Source organism: Pelophylax lessonae (genome assembly GCF_965119305.1).
Source record: "Pelophylax lessonae genome assembly, chromosome: 1".
NCBI lineage: Eukaryota > Metazoa > Chordata > Amphibia > Anura > Ranidae > Pelophylax > Pelophylax lessonae.
Window position 1 is genome coordinate 452,864,458 of NC_138768.1, and position 10,000 is coordinate 452,874,457.

The 10,000-nt window shown below is 36.9% G+C and overlaps 1 long non-coding RNA gene across 1 annotated transcript in view; it reads left to right on the forward strand.

Annotated features, from left to right (window-relative positions):
* The window catches only part of LOC309563707, a 96,207-nt gene that overhangs the window by 51,422 nt on the left and 34,785 nt on the right, over positions 1-10,000 (forward strand). The gene's annotated exons all lie outside the window — the stretch shown is intronic.

Consider the following 10,000-nt stretch of genomic DNA (forward strand, 5'->3'; position numbering starts at 1 on the left):
ATGACCATCAGTCACCGGCTCTCTGCTCTGCCCCTCCAGCGCTCACTGGATTGGTGGGCTGTGCAGGTGGTGGGAGCAGCTGGCTCAGGCTCTCATCGGATCTTTCCCAAGCCTTAACTGATTTTGTGACGTCTGCCAACAGCAGGATTTAGACCGCTGTCTGCTGAAAATGAGTTACAGGAGTGCAAAACAAACTGCACTCCTGTGATCCATAGGGGAAGTACAGCCAAAAAAGGTTTAACAACTTTCAACGATTCTGAATGAGAAGGTGGTAAGAAAGAGAACCACCTCAGGGCTATAGGTTTAGGGACATGAAAACATAGTTAGATAGTTAGGTTGAAAAAAGAAACAAGTCCATCTAGTTCAACCAATAAAAAAAAAAAAAAATAACCATACAATCCCATATACACAATCCTATACCCACAGCTGATCCAGAGGAAGGCGAAAAACCCCAGCAAAGCATGATCCAATTTGCTACAACAGGAGAAAAAATTCCTTTCTGATCCCCCGAGAGGCAATTGGCTATTCCCTGGATCAACTTTACCTGAAAATGTTAGTACCCAGTTGTATTATGTATATCTAGAAAATAATCCAGTCAGTTTTTAAAGCAATCTACTGAGCTGGCCAGAACAGCCATTGGGTGGAGTCTATTCCACATTTTCACAGCTCTTACTGTGAAGAAACCTTTCCGTATTTGGAGATGAAATCTCTTTTCCTCTAGACGTACAGAGTGCCCCCGTTGTCCTTTGTGATGACCTTAAAGTGAAAAAGACATTGATGAACCACTATCTGTATGGGAGCACAAATTCGAATTACATATAACACAATACACATAATTTAGGATTAAACAGGAAGGGATACTCGGAATTTACTGTATTCAAAATCTCTACCCAATATTTATATAACTTAGGACATCTCCACAGCATTTAGAAATTAGAGCCCCAGCACTTTGAGCAAGATGGGAACTTTCATTTTGCAACAACCTCTCACCTTTTCTATATTAACCCCGAAAACTCAGATGGTTGATTTATTAAAGGAATAGTACATTTTCAGTGAGCAGCATAGCTGTTGATTTACCGTAATGAATAAAGCAATATTATGTCCACTTAAGTCATCCAATCAAGTGCAAGCAAATATCTAGCTTTGTTTAAGCTGGACTCTAGGCAGATATAAAATATACAAATGAAAGTTCTGTTATCCTTACTACATCATTTAATGTATTTTGTAAATACCTAAATTTGACCTGATATTAGTGTATTTCAGTCCCTGTACAGCAGGGTTGGAGCATGAAAGGAAGAAGCAGTACAATGAGCCAATCAGTTCATGTGCTGACAAGAATGCTGCCAGGAAAAGAAAGCAGAGAGGAGCTTTTCATTGTGCTGCTTTCACGGTTCATTCACAAGTCAGCACAGGTCCAAGATGACCTGGGCTCAGACGAAGTGGGCTGAATGATGCTGGCCATCTGGCAGTAGGAAAAAGTGCTGCAGAGAAAATCTCTGTGTGGAAAGTGAATGTTGCAGCTAAAACGTATTTTATGTTTTAATGAGCTATTCTGCTTTAGGCATGCAAAAGAACATGTTTTATTAATTTCTCTAGCACATACAGTATTTCACAAAAGTGAGTACACCCCTCACATTTTTGTAAATATTTTATTATATTATTATTATTATTATACCGGATTTATATAGCGCCAACAGTTTGTGCAGCGCTTTACAATGTGAGGGAAGACAATACAGTTACAATACAATTCAAAACAGGAAGAACTAGAGGGCCCTGATCTTTTCATGTGACAACACTGAAAAAATGACACTTTGCTACAATGTAAAGTAGTGAGTGTACAGCTTGTATAACAGTGTAGATTTGCTGTCCCCTCAAAATAACTCAACACACAGCCATTACTGTCTAAACCGCTGGCAACAAAAGTGAGTACACCCCTAAGTAAAAATAAAAAAATTGGGCCCAAAGTGTCAATATTTTGTATGGTCAGCCTTTTTTTCCAGCACTGCCTTAACCCTCTTGGGCATGTAGCTCACCAGAGCTTCACAGGTTGCCACTGGAGTCCTCTTCCACTCCCCCATGACGACATCATGGAGCTGGTGGATGTTGGAGACCTTGCGCTCCTCCACCTTCCGTTTGAGCATGCCCCGCAGATGCTAGGGTTTAGGTCTTTAGACATGCTTGGCCAGTCCATCACCTTTACCCTCAGCTTCTTTCGCAAGGCAGTGGTCACCTTGGAAGTGTGTTTGATGTCGTTTTCATGTTGGAATATTGCCCTGCAGCCCAGTCTGTGAAATGAGGGGATCATGCTCTGCTTCAGTATGTCAGTGTACATGTTGGCATTCATGGTTCCCTCAAAGAACTGTAGCTCCCCAGTACCGGCAGCACTCATGCAGCCCCAGACCATGACACTCCCACCACTTGTCTTTGTACTCCTCACCTGGTTGCCGCCACACACGCTTGACACCATCTGAACCAAATAAGTTTATCTTGGTCTCATCAGACCACAGGACATGGTTCCAGTAATCCATGTCCTTAGTCTGCTTGTCTTCAGCAAACTGTTTGCGGGCTTTCTTGTGCATCATCTTTAGAAGAATCTTCCTTCTGGGATGACAGTCATGCAGACCAATTTGATTCAGTGTGCGGCGTATGGTCTGAGCACTGACAGGCTGAGCCCCCACCCCTTAAACCTCTGCAGCAATTCTGGCAGCACTCATATGTCTATTTCCCAAAAACAACCTCTGGATATGACGCTGAGCACATGTACTTAACTCCTTTAGTCGACCATGGCGAGGCCTGTTCTGAGTGAAACATGTACTGTTAAACCGCTGTATGGTCTTGGCCACTGTGCTACAGCTCAGTTTCAGGGTCATGGCAATCTTCTTATAGCCTAGACCATCTTTATGTAGAGCAACAATTCTTTTTTTCAGATCCTCAGAGAGTTCTTTGCCATGAGGTGCCTTGTTGAACTTTCAATGACAATTATGATAGAGTGAGAGCGATAACACCAAATCTAACACACCTGCTCCCCATTCACACCTGAGACCTTGTAACACTAACAAGTCATATGACACTGGGGAGGGAAAATGGCTAATTGGGCCCAATTTGAACATTTTGACTTAGGGGTGTACTCACTTTAGTTGCCAGCGGTTTAGACATTAATGGCTGTGTGTTGAGTTATTTTGAGGGGACAGCAAATTTACACTGTTATACAAGCTGTACACTCACTACTTTACATTGCAGTAAAGTGTCATTTCTTCAGTGTTGTCACATGAAAAGGTGTAATAAAATATTTTCAAAAATGTGAGGGGTGTACTCACTTTTGTGAGATACTGTAATTATGAATTCAGTAGATTCACCTAATTCCCTACTAAGCTATGTGATCATTTTCTATTCAGACAATTAGCATATTCAGAAGAAAATCTAAGCAATAGCAGCCTCTAGGTTTTTTTTTTTTTATAACAAGTCTCCTTTAAGAAACATTTCTGCTACTAAGATTATTTAAAAAGATGCGCTGCCATGTTCACAAGTTAACACATACATATGCATTTTTAAAGCAAATCTGTCACATGTTACGCATGTTATGACCCATATTATAACGTTAATCAAAACTATGAAAAGCTCAGCAAAATCCTGTTACTTTATCTAATTTGTGAACAGTCATTGCACACTGCACATTACAGTGCCATCAATGATTTTATTCTAAATGTTGGCACTTTTCCTTGATGAAGCAAAAAATGTTAGACACAAGCATTTTTTGTGTTTGTTTCTTTAATGTATAATAAGACATTGCCCTGATCAAAAATAGTGGTAACAATTACAGATTATAAAAAAATTTAGGGTCAAATTAGAAGGCACAATTTTGTCAACAGACAGACCTACAATAATAGGTATTCATATATATATATATATATGTATCTATATATATCTATAGATATATATCTATATCTAGATATATATCTACCTATCTATCTATATATCTATATATATATACATATATTATTGGTTTAATATATCTATATATCTATATAGATATATAGATATATATATGTATATATATATATATATATATATATATATATATATATATATATATTAAACCAATATATATCTATACATCTATATATATATATATGTGTATCTATATATATATATATATATATATATATATATACATATATATATATATATATATATATATATATATATATATACATATATATATATATATATATACATACATTTCAAAGATACATTGTAGCTCTCTAGTTTTATTTTAAATGCCCATTTTTGCAGGTGTGACATTATTAGGTATGGCATTACTAATACTAAAGACTAATGTCAAGCATCAACATAAAGTGTAGAGTTTATTTTACATATATTGATGTCAACTTCTGTAATTCACAATTCATCATGGCTATAATAAAATGAACATACTGTATACTGATTATATAAAAGATTTAAAAAAAGAAGCTAATTATTGGACTATCTCAGTTAAATCCAAACCTGCTATACTCAGATGATCAAAATTATTTGAAGAATCTTGCCTGGTGTCAGGATATATTAGCAAAATGACCAAAAAAGTGCTGTGAAATACTGAAAATGAAGAACAGAGAATAAGGCCAATGCTACATTGATGATTTATACATCTTTTACTGAAAGGGTAGTTGATGCTTAGAATAAACTACCAGCAGAGGTAGTGAGACAGTTAACAGTAAATGGCTTCAAACATGTTGGGGCAAACAAAGATCTATACTCAGACAATAAAGTAACTAAAAAATAACAAAAAAAAATGGGCAGACTAGATGGACTATTTGGTCTTTTTCTGCCGTCACTTTTCTATGTTTCTGTGTTTCACTTTTCTATGGACATCAGCTTTGTCTTATTGCATTTTTGGGGGAGGCATCAGTTTTGTCTTCTTGGATTTTGTTAAAATACATTTAACCCAAATTATCCTAAATATTTACCCTTCATAGCATAATATAATATCACATATGTGAACTCAAAAGAATTCATTGAATAAAGGGTTGATCCATAAAACAACAGATAATAAAGCTAAGTTTAGAAAATCATTTCTGCTCACTTTGAATGTCCAATCATGTGCAGATCAAAATAAACATTTGTATTTCACATAACTAAATAACGGTAGTTAATATTTACCTTTACACATTGTATGTATCCAGTGAAGATTCTCAACTCCTTTAGTAAATATGCCTTTTTATCTCAATGTCTAAAAATAGTAATAGATAAAAAATATGCTGTGTATTATTTATAAAGAGCAGTTTTCACACACACTGCATGGCATACTTCTATTGAATCTGCTTTTATGGGTCAGTGCTTATGTATGCTCACACTCATATTGAATACAATATTGGTCCATCTGTGCAGCCAGGGTATAAAACCCCTGTTTTGTTTTTCAGAAAGTGAATCTCCATTAGCATATCTTGCACATGTGAAAGCATGCCATGGCATGTCTTATCTGCAATACAGAGCCTGCCTGTTCAATTTGTTTTAAACAATTTTGTTTAAGTTTAAAACAGCGCCTTTAAGAAGAAATAATACTCCATTAGCCCACTATCATCACGGGGATTGGGTATTCTTCCCCATACCCCCTGTAGCCTTAAAAGCAAGATCACCATTGCCCATTGATTTACTGAAGGAACAGAGATTGTTCACTTAGCTTCGTGACTATTAGCTTTCAAAATTGTGTATACATCTTGCAAAATTAATGTTTACTAGGCTTAGTCAATAAGAAGAAATTACATTCACTTTGAAAATCCAATCATGTTCGAGCTTTACCTTATTCACTAAGTTAAGAAAACATTTACTTTGGGAATTGTACATTTCAAAAGGAAGCATCCACTTTGCTCCTTTAGTAAATCAACCCCAATGGATTTCTAGTTAACTATTATAGTTCCAAAAAAACAAAAGGCAGATAAAAAAAGAAAAGCAAAGTTTTTGCAAACCAGATTCTGTTTGCAATATTTTTATAAATAAATTCCATGTATAGCAAGAAGAGCGAATCATAATCAACAGCACCAACCTCATGCCATTACTAAGTTTCATATGTGTGTAAGGATTAGTGTCAGCAGGCTTTGATATGCAAATGCAATGTGCTTTTTTTTTTTTTAAATAATCTTTATGTATACAGGTTTTGTATACGTCACAGGGTATAATGAGAAAAAAAAAATACAAATACATGTGACAGTATAGATCAGTGATGGCGAACCTTGGCACCCCAGATGTTTTCGAACTACATTTCCCATGATGCTCAACTACACTGCAGAGTGCATGAACATCGTGGGAAACGAAGTTCCAAAACATCTGGGGTGCCAAGGTTTGCCATCACTGGTATAGATAATCAAAAATAAATAAATAATTAAAGAAAAAAAAGTATAATCCAGATATTGTTCATAAGAAGAGTTATCACGGTGGGTAGCACAACTGCAGATTTTGCCCCTAGGCCAAACAAAGTACCATCAATAGACATACCCATCTAATTTCACCCTGTAAGCTAAGGGAGCATACCCAACAAAGGGACCATAAGCTCCTCTTAAGTTTACTTTGATCATACTAATGTATCACATGGGTCTAATACCTCAAACCAGCAAAGCAATGGAGGAGATATGAAAATGGATAGAAAAGGGGTGAAAAATGAAATAATAAAAGGTAAGAAACGGGGGGGGGGAGGATGGGGTGGGCTCTTAATGTATTGGCTGCTGTGACCGGGAAGGATATTGCTACATGTCGGGAATTTCTTCTGAATAGTACATCCATCTTGACCAGGTATCACGGAAAAGATCCAATTTATCCTTAATAGTGAGTACCCATTGCTCTGCCTCCATAATACGATTTACTTCCCTCGTCCAGTCTGCCAGTGTGGGGCATGCTGCAATGTGCTTTTGACATGAGTTTGAGATGCTTTTGAGACCATTCAGAATTCATTGCATTTGATTTGCTTTAGTTGCCTTTGAATTCCCATATTAAAGAAGCAGTTTTAATGCAAAGTGAAACCCATGGACATAGACGCTAACATTACCAAATATAGCATTTAGTGCCGGATTCTCATTTAGATGATCAAACCCAGAGGTGCAAGAAGTAGGTACAATTATGTGACTTCTTACTATAAGAGACTATTTTATTATTCCCTGGAACCTGATAAATAGATAGACTGCTGAACAAGTCATGCAAGTATTCAAATTTAGCACTACAGACCCAACCGAAACATTCATTTTGCTTTGCAGGAAGCAATTTGATATGTTTAACCACAGTTACATATGTTTGACACATGCAACACATTTTAACACACAGATCTACAGTATGTGTGGTGCCAATAATTTTTAATGGCACCCTAATGCACGTACACAATGCACCACAACACACCTGCATTACAGTGTCTTGTAAGGAATCGCTCCAAGGAAGACCTCCGTGAGCCTCAAATATAAAACAGAAGGACCACAAATAGTGCAGTATGTTTAAGCAATTTATTTGCCCCAAAGCAATAAAAACATACAAAACAGAAGTAAAAGAAGGCGCAGAGTATTGGAACAGGAACAGGTAATGGTGGACGCCGCTATTAGCGTGCGCTCCACTGACTGTCCAGGAAGTATACCGGATGACTTCTTTTACTTCTGTTTTGTAAGTATGTTTTTATTGCTTTGGGGCAAATAAATTGCTTAAACATACTACACTATTTGCGGTCCTTCTGTTTTATATTTGGGGCTCACGGAGGTCTTCCTTGGAGCGATTCCTTACAAGACATCCCGATCTTGGATCACCCCCAGCAAGAGCCTGAGTGCAACAGTCCAATGGATTTTACAAGCATTTGAGACTCATTATTGTGGTGAGTAGGGAACCAAGAGGGTTTGCCAGTCACCCGAGCACCGTTTGGATAACCATTTTTGCACCTGAGCACTTTATTGGATATATCACTTTTAAGGACTTATTTATTGCATTGGAATTATTTATTAATTATATATATAAAAATTTGTTTATACATCACCAGTTATTAATTTTCACATGGGTTGCTAGCGCTGTTTTAAATTCTTATACTTCACATTTAAAGTCCAGCCTGTATGACAATCATGTAGCCCTCCATATATGCACTGCAGGAAGTGTATTATTTGCAGGATTACCTGGTGAAAACAAAGAAAGACAAGCATGAAAATGAAAGACGAATGCAGCTATTGCAATGGCTGCATTAGGACTGATAAGCTGCAATATCTTACATTTCTGTTTTTGGGTTAAGATGTGCTTTAATAGGAAATCATGTCACAAATCAAGGGCAAATCAGAAGTCATTATTACCTACTGCCACATTCTGGTACTACATGAAATGCTACAATTTTTTTGTGAATGGTAAATATAGATAATAAAGTGTTACCAGACCCACAAAAGTAAAATTAGTCTGTATATGCAGTAAAGCATCCTTGTTATACTCAATGTGGAACCTAAGCAGTTAATCCTCCACATTGTGCAAGAAGGCTGTTTGATCCTGTCTTCTCAGATCCTCCCCTTCTTCTACTGTCTACAATCCATCTGTTGATAGAATAGAGCCTTGGAGGCACTCTACACATGCTTAGTTTGGTGTGTATTGCTAGAGAGTTTTTTTTTGGGGGGGGGGGTGCATGTGATCAGCACAGGGCCAATCAGCACTGTCCAGACAGAAAATCAGGGGTCATGCAGCCTCATAGGATAGTCAGGGGAGAATGAAAACTCCTCCTACAAGATTCAACAAAGGTGGTGATTGTATCATAGGTTGGATAGCTGCTCCACCCCTTATAGACCAAAGATATCTCCCATGGGACTTTGTTGCAGTCATAGGAATCACACAAAGTCTTTATGATATAAATGAATTACAAAATACTGGTCTTTATAATCCATATCTTAATCTGATAATAAATATCATCTTATGCTTGCCTCATAAGGAGCAGAGATAATCAAACGTGTATTGTAAAAATTGCATATCCACGAGAATCGCCCAATGCATTTCAACTATGCGTAGTCTTCTTAAGGGGACAATGAGGTGGATGAAAAGATTTCAATGAATTACATATAGTAACAATGCCCATGGATTAATAATGTGAACAGATTAAACCTACAAAAGTGAATAAGACCAGGTATAGAGACCAACAAAAGCAGCTGTAGCACATCCTATTTGGGTCCTGGCTTGAAGATGGGCTCAGAAACCCACAAAGGATCAGTGGTCACCAGGTGAAGACAACCAGAGCAAGTCCCACCGTGTATGGCTATGTCTAAGGACAAGGGTAGTATGTCACTAATATATCATGCGTTATGATATAAGATAGAGGGTCAGGGGTCCTGCAGCCTCATAGGATAGTCAGAGGAGAATGAAAACTCATTCTACAAGCTTTCACCAGACACTGATAGGAGTCACAAGACTGCTATATACTGCTGATGAGAAAAGGTATTTAGCATTTTATATTTAATAAAATAATTACATTTCCATGTTCCGTGTACTGTGGAAGACCAGACATAGTGAATGCAGGGTTCTGGGTTTAGTAACATATTAGGATTCAAATATTCAATGAAATATTTCTTATAATTGCCTGAAATCTTTTTCTATTTTTAAATAAGTTTTTCTATTATCATCTTAAAAAAATATGTCCTTTAAGGTATTTGCACATTCACTGTTACTTTTTCCTGAAGGCAATTGTGATTTTGTGCAGTGTGTGATGTTATATTAATGGTTGTGATTTAGGGTGACCAGTGGCATTTAAACTGTACAGAGTCTCTTTGTGCATTAGGTTGCATTAGGGCAACTTTTAATAGATACTACTTACACAAAATGCTGTTCAGTATGGCCTGGAGAAGAGAGCATAGGATATATTTTAAGACAATATCTGACTGTGTCTTTATAATTCCTGAAAGGAGAATGAACAATCTAATGAGCTTACACTTTAATCACATAGTAAGATGACAGATGGCAGTTAGAGAAAAAGTTAGTCACTTTTTTTTTTAAGTGATTGATCTGGACAGAACTG